Consider the following 16,310-nt stretch of genomic DNA (forward strand, 5'->3'; position numbering starts at 1 on the left):
TCTGGTTCAGATTTGTCAGTGTCTGTGATAACTTTCAATTTCGAGTTAGCCGTGTGGAAAAAGCACGAACAAAGGAAGTTTGCATGGCGCACAGCCCTACCTGCCACCGAAGCTGCAGTGCAAGGTCACAACAGCTTGTCTCCACTGGCGTACTAATCAGCCAACTACATCTAATGCTAGCGTTGAGCGAATTGTTAAACTGGAACTAAAACAATAAGTAAACACACAAATGCACATACACTTAATGTTTATCTTATAGTAAACACAACTGTGGCATATACATACAGTCATCCATCGCTATTTCGTGGTTCACCTATCGCGGCCTCGGTGCATCGCGGATTTTTATGTAAACAAATATTTCGGTCACTTGGAGCGCAGGGCTTTGTCTGCCCATATGACTTAACCGCACACTATTGGCCGGTAGCAGACCAATGGGAACATGTTGAACATGTTTTCATGCTCTGTCCTGGAAAAAAATAAAATAAAAAACTGGGCCTCTGAGAAGTCCCTAATTTTTGTGCGTGTTGTGCAAAATGTGTATTTCAGTTTAATTGTAGTGTGCCTACATCCATAAACTTGTGCACAGCCTTATTGGCTCTAGAAAAATGACTTAGCATACTCATTTGTGGTAGGGTTGGGTGGACGGGCCGCAGCGGCTCATTGGAAATGGTGAGGTGGAAACAGAGAGTGTGTAGAATAAGGAGAGACACAAAGAAAATGATCCACTGACTAAAAAGAGTGAAATTTTATTGTGAAAATTGGTGGAGCGACAGATGACGAGGGTGCTACAGGAGGTGATGACAGGCCACTAAAGAAAACATATAAACGCTCGACATGTTTTAACAATGACTGTTTAAAATAGGAGAAATATGCTATGTGCCTAAGACCATGCCCAGGCGATCCATTTTATGCTAGCTGGTCCCTGTGCCCAGTGAAGATTCTCTTTGAAGGTAAAACCGCATTCGATGATCACGCCAAGTCTAAAAATCATCAAAATCAAACCCAGCCAAGAGCAGCAGAGGCACAGGCACATGCAAGCACAAGCAATGCATACACCACACTCTAAGCAATCAGGTAAGCTGTTTAAAATTATACTTTACATTGCTACATTTGGTTATTCTTACAGACTGTGAATAACCACATTACTTGTTTTTATTGCACAAAAGCAAACAGACCATAGATATTTATCCTCCCCCAATACTGCCCCCAGGTGTCCACAACAAGAAACTGATGAAAATAAACTAAAATAATAAAGGCCTGCGATTAAGTAAAGCAATTAACTAAACAAATTTGTAGTAAGTGTCATTATTACTAATTGGAGCTACACAATTGCAGCATAGAAGGGTGATTTTTAACTTAGGTTAGATGAGCGAAGGGCTCCATTGCTTTCAAACAAAAGGTCGATAAACAGTTTTTTACTCTAAGTCCTCCAAGCATGCTCTCGTTTTGTTTTTTCCCGGTACAGGTACAAAGAAGTATTGTACAGGACGGCGACGATGATCATTTCCTGTATTTTATTCTCATTTCCTCAAGCAAAAGGCCTGCCATTGCATTGCACGGAAGGTCATGTGACACATTCCTGAAACTGATTGCCTGACGCGAGGCGAAGCGAGTGAAGTTAGTCCGCGGCGAGGCGAATGCATTTTTGCGTTGCGTGTCGACACTTCCCACATCCAAAACGGTGTCAGAAACAGGTGTGAAGCAGTATAAGTACTGTGCTACATTTCACTGTTAGTAACATTAACGCAGTTATAACAATCAACATAGTAATTGAGTAGGTCATCCGAAACTGAAAAACTAACAGTGTTAGTAACGCCATTACTTCAAACGCCGTTAGTCACAACACTGGCGTTCAGTAGCATATTCTAAGTAACTGTTGGAATATAAAAATATACGGGTTAAAAAAAAATCCCTCTCAGTAACTCATAGTAATGTTCACAATTAGTGAACAAATGTTCTGAGGTGAAAAGAATGTCAGACAGAGTGATGAATTTGAGGCTGGAAATCCCAGGTGTGATGTTCAATATTGTCATTGGTTATGCCCCACAAGTAGGACGTGAATTAGAAGAGAAGGAGAAATTCTGGACTGAGCTGGATGAGGTGATGCAGAAGTGAGTGGGTAGCGACTGGTGCAGACTTCAATGGACTTGTTGGAGCAGGCAACAGAGGTGATGAGGAAGTTATGGGCAGGTTTGGTATCCAGGATAAGAACGTCGAAAAAAAGATGATGATCACCTTTGCAAAAAGAATGGAAATGGCTGTAGTGAATACTTTCTTCCAGAAGAGGCAGGAACATTTGGTGACCTACAAGAGCAGAGGTAGGAGCACACAGGTGGATTACATGTTGTGTAGACGATGCAATCTGAAGGAAATCAGTGACTGCAAATTGGTGGCAGGTAAGAGTGTATCCAGACAGCATAGAATGGTGGTGTGTAGCATGACCCTGGTGGTGAGGAAGAGGAAGATGAAGACGACAAAGGCAGAAGAGAGGATGAAGTGGTGGAAACTAAAAAAGGTGGTTTTGTGTGACTTTCAGGGAGGAGTTGAGACAGGCCCTGGGTTATCAGGAGGCACTTCCAGATGACTGGACAAGAGCTAACTTGATCAGTGAGACAGGTACTTGGTGTCTTCTGGAAGGAAAGTCGATAAGGAGGCTTGGTAGTGGAATGAGGAAGTGCAGGAGACACAAATGATCAATGTATAAGACTTTGATGTCTGTTCATATGCAAATGAGTTAGGGGGTCATAAAATTTTATGATCCATTGATCTTAAGATTTATGGTGTTTTTTTATTGGGGGTCATAAATTTTTTAGTCCTTTTATGTTAAGATTTATGGTAGTTTTTATTGGGGGTCATAAATTCTTTAGTCCTTTTATGTCAAGATTTATGGTAGTTTTTATTTGAGGGGTTATAAAATCTTATGATCCATTGATGTTAAGATTTATGACGTTTTTATTTGGGGTGGGGCGGGGTTGGGGGCATCAAGATGGCGCCAGTTGTGACGGCACCATCTTTGACTGTCGCCATTTTGGTTTGCTGGCGCCATTTTTAGATGTGGATATGTATGGGCATGTATTTTTATGAATCAAAACAGGTGCAGCATCTGAGCTAGCTTTGCTACCAGCCCTCTGAGCTAGCTTTCCTACCAGCCCGTACGTGTGGGTTGAAGGGGCCCGTTTTGTTGAGAAGGCGAAGGGGAGGGGGTTTGTGTCAATGTGTCAATGTGGGGGGTCATCATTATTGGTGTCAAACTTGTCTGGAAGAGAGTCGCATGTAATTTGTGAAACCATAGTTTAGCCAAAGCTATCTGAAAGAGAGAGAGAGAGAGAGAGAGAGACGCATATAATTTGGCAAACATTAGTTTAGAGGATCAAGGGGGTTTTGTTGAGAAAATATGTCGTCAGCATGGCACCAAAGTTATCTGAAATGTAATTTGATAAACAATAGTGGAGTCGGTATTATTGGTGCCAAAGATATCTGATGAGGTAGAGCCTTTGATGCGTCATCAACATACGGCCAAAGTTATCTGATTTCCCGCGACACGTGAGGTAGAGCCGGCTGGAATCGTTTATTTTTGGAGGGAGATAGACGAAGGCCTCTGTTTTTATGAAAGTTGTCAAAGTTTAAAACATATCCTGATTTAAAAAAACATGTGATACACGTGATACACAGAGGTGTGGTTTGAGAGAGGGGCTGGACCTGTTGTTGCTATATTACGCCAGAGTATTGTGCTGCTAGTTCACAGAAAAGAGCTAAGCTAAAGCTGTGATGTTAAACTGCAAACCTGAAGCTCAAATCATGATAGCAGAAACGCCGGTCAGTATCCATCTTTGCCGTAAAGGCCCCGATGGTTTGCTAGATGCCCCTAGGAAGAAACAAATGTATCTAAGGCGTATGCAACAAAGGCCTACAGAAAAACTTGAGCGGAGCTGGCATCTAACACCAGAGAGTCTATGGGGATTTAAATTTTTTTACGAGACTGGTGAGTTGTCTTTCTTTATGAGAAACCAAGAGAGCTCTGGATCAAACAACAGCAACTATGAGCAGGCCGGTGCGTATGGTATGTTGAACTCAAATGACTGGGGTGTTTTAAATCAACTCCTGCCAGAGGTTTTGACTGAATTTCTCAATGAATACGGGTTAGAAGGGGAGCTGAATGCAACTTGGATTTCAAAAATCACAGCCAGCGGAAGATGTTTTTTCCGGCTTAAAGTTTCTCCTCAAACTGTTGATGGGGCAGAAGATGGAGAGCTAATCGATCTAATGTTTTTAAAACTTGAAGTGTTTAACAGCGAGTGTGGCGTTTTCCAGACAATACTGAATATACCATTGACAGCGTGGTATGAAAGGATGCAAGCATATGGTGAGAGTATTACGGGACTTTTTCTATCAAGCTGTGTCTGGACAAACGTCGTCGGAGTGAAACGTAAACTGGCTTTAGATTAACCCTTACTAAAAAATTAACTTTAAACTACCCCCTTCTCAACACACTAGACTGTGTTCCCCCTACTCCCCTCCTAGCCCCCCTCTTTTTCTCACCTGCAGTCACAGAAAGGTGGGGTTGTAGTCATTAGCATAACTATCTAAAATGTATAAGAGCGGACTTGCAGACGCCTCTTTCACACACACACGCACAAGAGAGAAAGAAGATGGCTCAAAAAATGCTTGCCAGAAGACTTTTACCACGTTTTGTACCTATGGGCAATGAGCCAGGCATCACATTCTGGTCCAGCCCTGACAACTCTGATGCAGAGACAGATGATGGTGATGCGGATACGGCCTTCATAGCGACACCACGGCCAAGCATGGCGGCTGAACAACCGGAACCAACGCCAGCGGGACCTGAGACAAGGGCGGAAAGGTTTGAGATTCTTCTACTGCCTACTCCCGATCCGAGCGAACGTATGTCACCGATCTGCCTCGACGATCTGCAACCCGATTCTCTCTATGGAGCTTTGTCATCAACTTTTGACGTGTTTGAAACCCCTGAAACCTCGGGGTACAACCTAGCAAGCACGACGGGGCAGCAACAGCATGAACCATGGTCCTCGTCACGAACCATCGAATTGTTTGACGATGCCTGCGCAAGCTATCCTGAAAATGGCATGGATTTGCCCTGCTTGTCTGCTGCTGACATTAGAATCATGCTCAGAGAGGCAGAGGCACAGGTGCCCGGTGATTTTGAGGAGGCTGACGATACAGTCGTTGACAATGACCCTCCGCTGGACCTTGAGTATGGCATCGTTCCTACGGTGACGTCGACACCTGTGAGAATCAACACACAGCAGGACGCAGAGTATAATATGACGGTGGAGTCTCTTAAATGGTTGGTGATTGAAGATTATACACGCCTGAAGTTGATGGTGGTTCATCTTTTGTATGATGCCTTAATGAAGCATACTAAATTTAAGTGTGACGGATGTGCTCTTGATGATCTCAGCCAGATGCACCATACGTGCTTGTATGTTGAGGATCGAAACTTTTATTTCTACGTGAATTATGAAGCAGTGACGGCTGAGTTGTGCAATGCTGACTTCCTCCACACGTTGTCGACAATGCTTTTCTATTTTAAAACCTCTGCATCTCTTATAAACATTCGCAATTCTGTTTCTGCCATTCTACATGACCTAGCTCACGAGTGCAAGATCTTTACGCGGCTCCGTGCGATAAAACAAGAAGCGCGTGACACTGTGTTGAGTAGCAACGAAGTCGCTCTATTATTTAGAACGTTTGGAAAGACACAATGGGAGGTATTGTGAAAAAAATGTGGGGCCGATTGATGACTTTCCTAACAGTACTTCTAGATTTAACAGGGGAGCAGCTAAAGAAGTTTAAAACTCTAATAGGGTCCAAAGCAACACCATCTATGTTATCTTCATTCATGCGTTATGTTAAACTTTAGGCTTTATAGAAAAATATTTTTTTTACCATGTTTTTATTTTTACCATGTTTTATACTTGTTTCTGTTTATTAGTAATGTTTTTAAGAACTAGTTTGATTTTTTTCTGTAATAAACTATTGTGACCGGAAAAGCAATTGTTTCTCTGTGTTTATTCAATTTAAAATCACAAGATATCATACCTGCTTGTTTTATTAACAGCGTCACACTCTGATATCCAGCAGAACTTACCTAACAATGGGTGGCGAGAAATGTCTTCAGAGACTCTATTATTGTGCTAAGAATCCAGCTAGTTTTGGTGGAGAGAAACTCCTACACAGAACAGCGGCTGTTAGCTGTAAAAACACTAAAATTAAAAAGTGAAAGCTTTTTTATCCGATCAAGATGCTTACACTTTACACAAACCAGCCAGAATAACTTTTCCTAGAAATAAAGTTTTTGTTCAAGGTCCTATGAGACAATTCCAAGCAGATTTATGCGATATGCAATCACTAGCACGCTACAACGATGGATATAAATATTTACTAACCGTAATCGATATTTTCTCGAAATGTGCATATGTACGCGTTTTGAAAGCTAAAACAGGTACGCAGGCCACCAAAGCATTTGAAGATATCCTATCAGTTAGCGGTTCACCATTACGCTTTCAAACAGATAAAGGGGCGGAGTTTTTTAACAAACATTTCCTGAAATTAATGAGAAAGTACAATATTACACATTTTTCCACCGTGTCCGACACCAAGGCGCAAACCGTTGAAAGATTTAACCGAACTCTAAAATCACGAATGTGGCGCTATTTCACAGCTAAGAACACACAACGATACGTGGATGTAATTCAGGATTTTATTGCCAGTTATAACGACAGTTTTCACAGCAGTATAAAAATGACACCGAACGCCGTAAACAAAGAGAATAAGGATATTGTTTTCACCAACCTGTACACCAAAAATCCTTTCCGACGGGGGGACAAGTTCCGGTTCGCACCGGGTGAAACTGTGAGAATTTCCAAAATAAAAGGCAATTTTGAAAAAGGTTATTTACAAAGTTACACGGATGAAATTTTCAGAATAAGACAACGTCTCCATCGCGTTCCTCCCGTCTATAAAATATCGGACTTGGATCGTATGCCTATAGAAGGCAGCTTTAACGAAGCGGAATTACAAAAAGTAAAAATAAAAAAAAATAAAAATTTCGCATACAGAAAATTCTTAAATCACGCACCGTGTCAGGCAAACGCGAATCCCTCGTCCACTGGGTGGGCTGGCCAGCCAAATTCGACAGTTGGGTACCCGCAAAGAGTATTAAAAACATCTGACGATCGGTAAAACGGCCATTCTGTGAAAATTACAAGATGGGTGAAGGCCAGAGAGAATTCTATGTAACATTTGCTAGTATAGATCTATTTAGCACAAACAGCCTCACAGAATTTAAAACCAAACTGGCTCAACATATCGATTTAAAAGGTTCGTGGGAGGTCGGTTTATGTGAGATTTCATACATCAACTCAATACCCACCATTCCTGAGAAAAAACGGAATTTCTACTTGAAACAGCCTAAGCATCCGGTTCCTAGAGGGAACACGTTTCAGGATGACTCAGAAGTTCGAACCATGCTCAAAACGAAAGGAGGGGTCTATCAAAATCATGACTCGTTAGCTTTGGACATTCAAACTCTATTAACTAAAGCGAGTAACAAAAAGATTGACGTCCAGTTTGATCAACATAAACAGAGGTTCATGTTTTCAGGCGAAGAAGGATTGAGAATTATGTTCAAGAGCCCCCTAGCGTACATTGTTGGAATGAACCCTGAACATTCTCACTCTCTCTGGCTCTCACTCAAGCCGGAAGGCGTAAACGCACAACATCCTGCCGACAGACGAGCCGGATCATATTTCATGTTCATCTACACTGACGTCATACATCATCAGACAGTTGGTGACGCCTACGCTCCAATGCTTAGGACCCTGCCTCTTGAGGGTAGCTATGGCGACGTTATAGACAAAACTTTTAATCCTGTTTACTATTTAGATGTGTGCAGAAGCCATATTGAAACCATTTCGGTTTACCTGCGAACAGACCAGAACAATCCAATAGATTTCTAATACGGGAAGGTCATTCTCATTCTGCATTTTAGGTCGAAATAATAATAAAAAAAATGACGACATCAGCAACACATCCCGACTTGTATCGTTTTATCGATTATTATGAAACACAAGTTGGCGGGAATTTCCAGGGTTTTGCGGGTTTTCCTGGTGCCCCAATTCAGTATGGGCGTGGCCTGGGGTCTATTTTTGCAAAATTATTCTGTTTCGTGATGCCTATGTTCAAAAACGGGTTTAACTTGGCGAAGCCGCATCTTCAAGCCGCCGCTAAAAACATAGCAACGGATGTAGCAGGGCGCGTCATTCAAAGAATCCACCAGAAACAAGGCCCCGAGCAACAAGGTTCCGGGCTAGCTGTATTGTCACGTGGGGGGCTCCATCCTGGTGGGCAGAGAAAAAGGAGCATTAAAAGGAAAAGGCGCTCGGCCGGTCTCAGGTCAGTTGTTAAGAAAAAGCGAAGACGCAAGGCAGATATTTTCTCTTAAAAAAAATGGCCCTTCTACATTTTAAAAGTCAAGAGGCAACCTTATCAAGTCTCGATTTGTTTTCGGCCCCTTTGACGCAATTCTCCATAGAAGATAGTTCATATGTCGAATTTCAACCTTTGTCCGCAATCGTGGACCAGGGTCCCATAGAATTTTTTATACCCGGGGACGGCTCAAAATATTTAGATTTATCCGACACTTTACTACATCTCCGTTTAAAGGTGACGCGTAGGGATGGGACAAATATTCCACCGCAAGAACAAGTTGGCATCGTGAATTTCCCTATAAACACAATTTTTAGTCAATTAGATATTTCGTTGGGCGGGCGGCTAATCTCACAATCTAGTGCCACACACGCCTACAGATCCATCATCGAGCTGCTGTTAAACTTTTCAAACGATTCTTTGGAGTCACAATTCACAGCAGGAATGTTCGCAAAAGACACTAGGGGGCGCATGGACTCCATCGCTCTCGAAGGGGTGGGGGCCAACGATGGTTTTGTGCGGCGCGCACAGCAGATTGCAGGCTCACGTGAATTCCACCTTACGGGACCGCTTCATGGAGATATTTTCTTTTCCGAACGACATCTATTGAATAATGTGGATCTGCGTCTAAAGTTAACTAGAGCTTCTGATGATTTCTGTCTCATAAGCGCTCCAGACAGCGATTCGTGTCTCAAAATACTAGGAGCATCCTTATTTGTGAAAAAATTAACAGTCTCACCGGCCATAGCAATAGGTCACGCCGCCGCTTTACAGAAAGGTAATGCACTCTATCCGTTAACTCGAATAAATATGAAGACTTTCTCGATCCCACAAAACTCACGGATTTGTCATCAGGATAATCTCTTCCTCGGACATATCCCTAAACAAATTGTAATAGCCCTAGTAAACCACAACAGTTTCATGGGACGGAGAGATTTAAACCCATTTAATTTTTTGCATTATAACATAGAGTATTTAGCTCTCAGCCACGAAGGTCGACAGATACCTGCCAAAGCTTTTCAGCCCAATTTCGAAGCTGGGATATATACACGTGAATTTCATAATTTATACACAGCAACAGGGCGTTTTTTGAAAAATCTACCTCTTTGTATCGATCAACAGGGTTTTAGTCAAGGCTACTCACTTTTTGTTTTCAATTTAAATCAGGCAGATGATTCTGGCGCATTAACGCCCATAAACAATGGGGTTTTAAGACTAGATTTGCGTTTCCGTGCGCCGCTGCCACACACAGCAACACTCATCGTATATGCTGCATACGATTCGCTTATTGAGATTAATGCTAAGAGGGAAGTTTTGATGGACTATTATTAACGCTATGAACGGTCGTGAATTGGACATGATTATGACTCGGATGCAGAGAACCTTATTTGGAGGTGTTTTCGCATCGGATGAGTTAGCTGACGTCAGACCCGCCTCCAAAATATTACATTGTCAACACCCATCCAAGACATTTACCCGGAGAGCATTGGCTCGCTTTGACTTTAGAATCGGACGGTTCGGCCACATTCTTCGATCCTTTTGGTCTGCCACCGGACAGCCCGTATTACCCATCGAGTATATACAAATTTTTAAAGAAGCATTCGAATCGGGTAGAATACCAGAACGGCCAACTGCAACACGAGCTGACAGACACCTGTGGTCAACACTGTGTGTATTATCTAAGTCAACGTGGGTGGGGGCTCACCTATCGTGAAGTGCTGACTCATTACAATTCCGATCCTCTCCATAACGACGCCATGGTTAGTGAGTTTGTCAAAAAATGTCGAAGGCCAGACCGGATGTGCGGCGGGCAAACATCATGTTCATTGCGTAAATTTAAAAAATGTCATTGTCTGAAACCATGTTAATGTTTTATAAAAATCTTTCAATAAACATTGTTAAAGAGAGTTACAGAGTCATGCGTTTTTTCTTCACTAACAACAATAGAGTATCATCTAATAACTAACCCATTTTACAACCGGCGATGTCCTCTTTCTTTTTTTTTATTCATCATGCTTACATCTTCTACATAAGAAACATCCTCATCTTCACCTGTAGCGTATTTTAAACGTTTAAAATCTGCGCGAGCCAAGGGGTTGGAGATGCTTGTTTCCGGTAAGTTTAACCGGGCTAGCGTCCGAAGAAATTCACTCCATCCTACCGGTTTCTCGTTGATTTTTTTCCCACTCGCACACAAATGTCTCAACAAATCGCTCATATGGGAGCCTTTGATAGTTTTTCCTCTAAAAATAAATTCACTTAACGGCGTCCAGCTTACATCTTCTGCTGACAGTCTTTTCAGCACATAGTTGGCGTTGCGGCGGAAACGTGGACCTATGGCGTCCAAAATATCCTCATAGCGTCTACCTGTCACCTCAATTGTGGTCTCATCTGCGGTCTTTCTTTCACCCCCCTCATTGGCTTTGTTGCGAATCGTAATAGGAATTTGCTCGGAGTCTTTTTGTTTGACCAACCCAATGTAACGCTGCATAAAGGTTTGATAAATTTTGATCTTTTCATATTGATTTAAATTTTTATTATCCAAAACCTGTTTCATCTCTTCATCCAAAGAATGCTCTGCTGTATCACGGATGGTCGGAGCGGGTCGATTCAGCCTCTCAAGCTGATAAGGTGAAATCAGGAACATATTCTGAGCCGTTTTCAAACTCATTTTATGATTTGTTCATAAAGCCACTAATGACACTTCCGAGAACAGGTGCGAAAGCGGCCAGTAACAGCAATATAAAACCACCTTTCTGAACTAACACAGCTCTTTTCTTCTTCAAAGTATTTTTCTTATCAGCCAAAAAGCAGATATTTTTCTTTTGCTTTTTAAGTCTCTTGTAAAGTTTTGATTTTAAGGGTACATGTCCTTTAAGAAGATTTAGAGCAATCTCACATAATGCTTTCACCAAACTACTGGGGCCTCTGAGTAGCAAATGCTTATGTTTGGCCGGTTTGGATGTAAACAGAGATTTGAGTAACGGTGCGTTTGTTTTTAAAAGCATCGTCATCGTTTTATTGTTTGGGTATATAAACGACAGGCCACTGGTTATGTAGTACACCTGTACGTAGTCTATATTGTTCTGGGCATGGAGGTGTCAAATCTACCAGTAAATACCCATGCGGCTCTCTTGTAGCATCTTCAAAGCATTCCAGGAAAAACTTCCGGTTGCTGGGAGAAATTTGATTTGCCAGGGCACTCACCTGCAGTTTATCGCGGGGGTTTTTGAACAAAATCAAATAATTACTGTTTAAACTAAAAGTACGGCTGAATTTGCCCTGACGGAATACATTCTGCGTTAGCATTATAACGCTTACATTTTTATGATGTCTATATTGGGTGAATATTCGGACCACTTCCGGGTTATCCGAAGCTTGGAAGATGATGTCATCCAAAATCAGTAGATGCTGCTGCTGTGGCGGGAACAGCTTCTCGTCATCAAAAGATTCAGGCAGCCCCTTGCTAAAAACAATGTCTTTATTCAGGTTTTTGAGCTCATCGTACATTGGTTGATATGAAGTATAAACCCAGACAATATTATCAGGTTTTTTTTCTCATAACATGTTCAGGATTTCCCAATACATTTTTTACAAAGAAAGTCTTGCCACAACCTGAAGGCCCTGCTACTAGAGATGAAAAAGGAAGTTCTAATCTAGGGTCAAATTCAATCTGGTTAAAAGCCATTTCCACACACACACAGACACACGTATGGATAGATAGATAGAAATATCAGTAGCCAAACGGTTCAGTGGTGCCTCGCTCTAGCAGCCTTCTTTTATCGTACACCACACGAAGCCGCTTGGAAAATGACATGTTTCTGAGATGGAACCCTCTCTCATCGCGAACGATATTATGTTGAGGAGCGTATAGCACATCTGAGGTTGCACCTTTAATGTCGATGTACCCTTGAACCAAACTGAGCATGCTATCGAGATTGATGCTCTGACCGCTTTCGTGACTTTGTGTGATCCCCTTTACCTTCATGATCGTCTGAGATGATTGTCGTGTTTTGTAAGCGTATGTTTTGGGGCCGGCTGAGACAAATTCTAAAATGCTGTCATTCGAAAGCTCATCTGTCAAATCACCCAGATAATCCCCTAGAGGGAGAACACTTTCGCCCGGTTTAACCGTGTACACAAGGCTGTCTGTATCGGTGTAAAGGACACGCCTCTGTAAAATTTCTAAATAGCTGTACATTTTTAGGCGTGCATAGGCTGTTGTGAAACACGCTGCAGCCACGTTTGATGTTTTTGAGGCGGGGCTCTCATTGTTTATGTTGATACAATACTGCACAATTGAAAGCTTCTCACTGATAAAATGGAAGAATTTCACATTGTACAGACCTGAAAACAGAAGTTCAAAAAAATCCTCAGATTTTGTCACAATTTTTGTGTTTGCCATGTTGTCCTGTTGCGCGAGTTTTCCCCACAGATTGTTAAGACAGAGTTTTGACACTTGCCTTTTGCCAGGGTTTACAGCAATTTTGGAAGAGTCTAGTTGGATACCCTGATGAATGGCGTACTCCTGTATATATCTTTCTCTATCAGCCTGGTTGACCACGTGAGGCGGATAACCTGAAGATTCCTGTTTACCTTTTAGAAATGTTCGCATGTAATCACGGAAAATTGTGTCGCTCGTTCTTGCGTAATGCCACACTTCTGTAATTTCTGCAACCGTGTACCCGAGATCGAGTGCCTTAACAAATTCAGGGGTTGTCCAAACACCTGTTAACGATCTTTGCTCATCATTATGTGTACAAGCAGTTTGCTGGTTGTTACACTCGGCACATGTACGGCACAGTCTGTAAGCTGTTTTGAAGGGTAGAACGGGAAAATACAAACCACGGGGTGGGTTGACTGTGGCACTGATGAAACCGAAATACGACCTAGGGTCTTTAAAATCACCGTGGATAATCGTTGGATGACCCGTAGGGTAGGTGCCTGTACTGTTGATGAAAGGGTATAATGACGTCACATCAACATACAACACACGCTCGTTTGGCTCTGCCGTGTATCTTAAAACAAATGCGTTTGTTCGGCCCCCAAAAAGAGCCTGCCTCGGTTTGAGCGGTGTAGGAAATTTGTTTTTTTTTAAGGAATTCCTTCACCTCTATGTCCATCTTTTTCATTTGCAACCATTCATGCTCCCACATAATTACAAGGTACACATCCTGTCTAAGCTGTAGATCCTGAATTTTCTTTTGTGTTTTATCAAACCTCTCCTGAAAAGGGTGTTTGGTTGTCTGGCATATTTTAGAGAGGTCGAAGCATTCTGCGCAGCCGTGGTGATAACAACCAAAATACTCAAACACTATTTTACGCCCCCAATTTCAGAATAGCCGTCTACAGTGTAGTTGTCTAATATAACTTCGCCCCCGTTCAATGCATGTCTAATTTGGATATTTTGGCTGTACTGAATAGAATCATGCGAGAAAGCTTTGTGCTGACACATATAATTGTCTGATGGTGTAATGGCTAGTGTTTGTGGGGTTAGAAAATTAGTGCGAAAAACTTTCATGCAATTGTTACCGCATTGAATGGATCTGTTCCGGTGGCCTCAAAAAACTCGCTCCTGAATTTTTCACACCCTTGCATTAACAGATCAACATCATTCTCGCAGTAGGCTATTGCCTGTTTAGCAAAATCAAACACATTGTTAGCTTCTTTGGCATACCACTCGTCAAACTTTGATTCGCTCGGTACCGTAGCAAGCGGGATCAGGGTGAGACCCTACGTAGTTTAGATGCTTTAAAGAGCTGAATTTGTGTTGGAAGTAACCCTTTGATTTGTCTTCAAACCCCATGGCCTTAGGCATTGCACTTAGAGGCATCGTCAAGAATGAGAGAGAGTCTATGAATCGAGATTTTGTGTCTCAATCGACAGATGATAGAACTTTACTCCCTTGCATCAGAATGTCAAGTTTGAGAACTAATTCAAGTAACAGATGAGAAAAGGTTTGTGTAAACCGTGTGTATCTACATAGGTTTCGAAATCGTAGTTTTTCATTTTTGCACGGTGGTTGAGGCTTGATGGGCTGAATGTAGCACATGTGGGGGTTCAACAAGGCGTCATCTTGATTTAAGATCTCATCACACACTGTGCACTTTTTAACGGGGCAACGATGTTTACCACCGGTACCATCAGCTTTCACATAATAGTGAAGACCACACTGCAAGCATTTTTTGTATGAAGCGCAGTTGCTCACACGATTCATTGATCGAAACTCTCTATGTTTGGTAAAGCGTGCCTCATTACGACAAGTTTTGTTACAGTCGGGGCAGATGACAGGTTTAATCCGTCGTGTTTACAGCATGGATCGAGACAAATGCTACAGTGTCCTACACACTGATGCTGTTGCCAATTCTCTTGCCCTTTGTAACAATGCCTGCAAAAGGATGCATGACCAACGAATGCCTCTATCGCTTTCACGCCGTAATAATGACCCTCGAGGTGTAAGACAAATAAAGTTTCGTTATCTGTTTTGGGATAACGCGTGTCGAAAAAGGTCATGGGGCGGCAGTCCTCTTTTCGATACATTACAGTTATTTTCCGTTTGAGGACTTTCTCAAATTTATGGACTTCGCCCAGACTCACAGGTGTTTGACAATCCAATCCTACACTCTCATGTAAGAGCCGTGCCTGTCTTGTGGCCTGTTTTGTTGTGAGTGTGTCATTTAGCAGATAGGTTAGTGAGAGAGCGAAACACAAATTGTTGTCTTTATTACGAGGTATGTGTAAGTGTCGTTTTTTCAACCTCAAAATCTCTCTGTTGGTAGTGTTCAACAGCCTGAGACGCATTCCACCACGCAATGGAGTGACTATTTGTACAATGAGCTCTAAGCCCTCATCAGCCAGAAGCTCTGTATTTGATTGGGCTAAACGTTCAAGCATGTCTGATACATTATCTCTGATAGAGTTTATATCACTAGTTTGCTGGTAGATGTGAGCTCTATCGTTACCAGCCGCTAGCTCGATCTGAATTACATCACCTGTTTGTGCCCTGCTAGCTACCTCTTGCATGACATCATCTATTTTATCTTCAATCTGGAGGTAGAAGGTTGCAAAATCATTAATGTTCTGTTGCGATGGTATATTTAGCTGTCGCCTTACCTCTACATTATTGAAATGCGGCCTATTGATTACAACAGAACCGCCGCGCTGATCAGCTAAGACAGAACCGTTGTTAGATTGCTGGGGCGTGTGTTGAAATGCTGGTGTGTTGTCATCAATAACATCTATTTTGTGATCAATTATAACAGAGCAGTTGTTAGGCTGAAACATGGGCGGAAAGTCGTCAATAGCAACCGGTGATGAATCGGCAGAGTTAGCGGTCAACGGGTCAACCAGAGGCTGTGTATTTAGATTTTGGATAATGTTTAGCAACTGGACAGGAATATCAGGACTGATACGCCCGTTGCTGTCATTAGCATGGTTGTTTAATTCTGCTATCATGTTTAGCAATTGTGACGGGATTTGTGTAGGACTCTGTCTCCCCTCATTCGGACTTTGATTGTTCAATTCATCTATGACAGCTTGTAAATGTGTAAGAATAGCAGGACTGTCTGGTCTTTCCCCCTCTAACAAAGCCGTGCTCACATTGTTGAGCAAATATGTTACTTGACGCGTAGACGTATTGTTAACGTTTGATAAATCTAGCTCTGGTGTGTCACTTCTTTGGCTTGTTTCGCTAAATGGTAGCAAATCTATTTCATCAATGTTTGCTAAGAAATCTGACTCCGTTGACGTAAGGTTTGAATGATCCATTTTATTTTCTTTTACAAAACACAACAGAAACAACACAAACCTATTTTGATTCGGCTAAATCTGTAAGGATACGA

At 42.1% G+C, this 16,310-nt stretch overlaps 1 protein-coding gene across 5 annotated transcripts in view; it reads left to right on the plus strand.

The window, feature by feature from the left end:
- The window catches only part of crfb2 (cytokine receptor family member b2), an 81,644-nt gene that overhangs the window by 47,376 nt on the left and 17,958 nt on the right, over positions 1-16,310 (plus strand). The gene's annotated exons all lie outside the window — the stretch shown is intronic.

This window comes from Syngnathus floridae, chromosome 8 (assembly GCF_059516105.1).
Source record: "Syngnathus floridae isolate MCC-2025c chromosome 8, RoL_Sflo_1.0, whole genome shotgun sequence".
NCBI lineage: Eukaryota > Metazoa > Chordata > Actinopteri > Syngnathiformes > Syngnathidae > Syngnathus > Syngnathus floridae.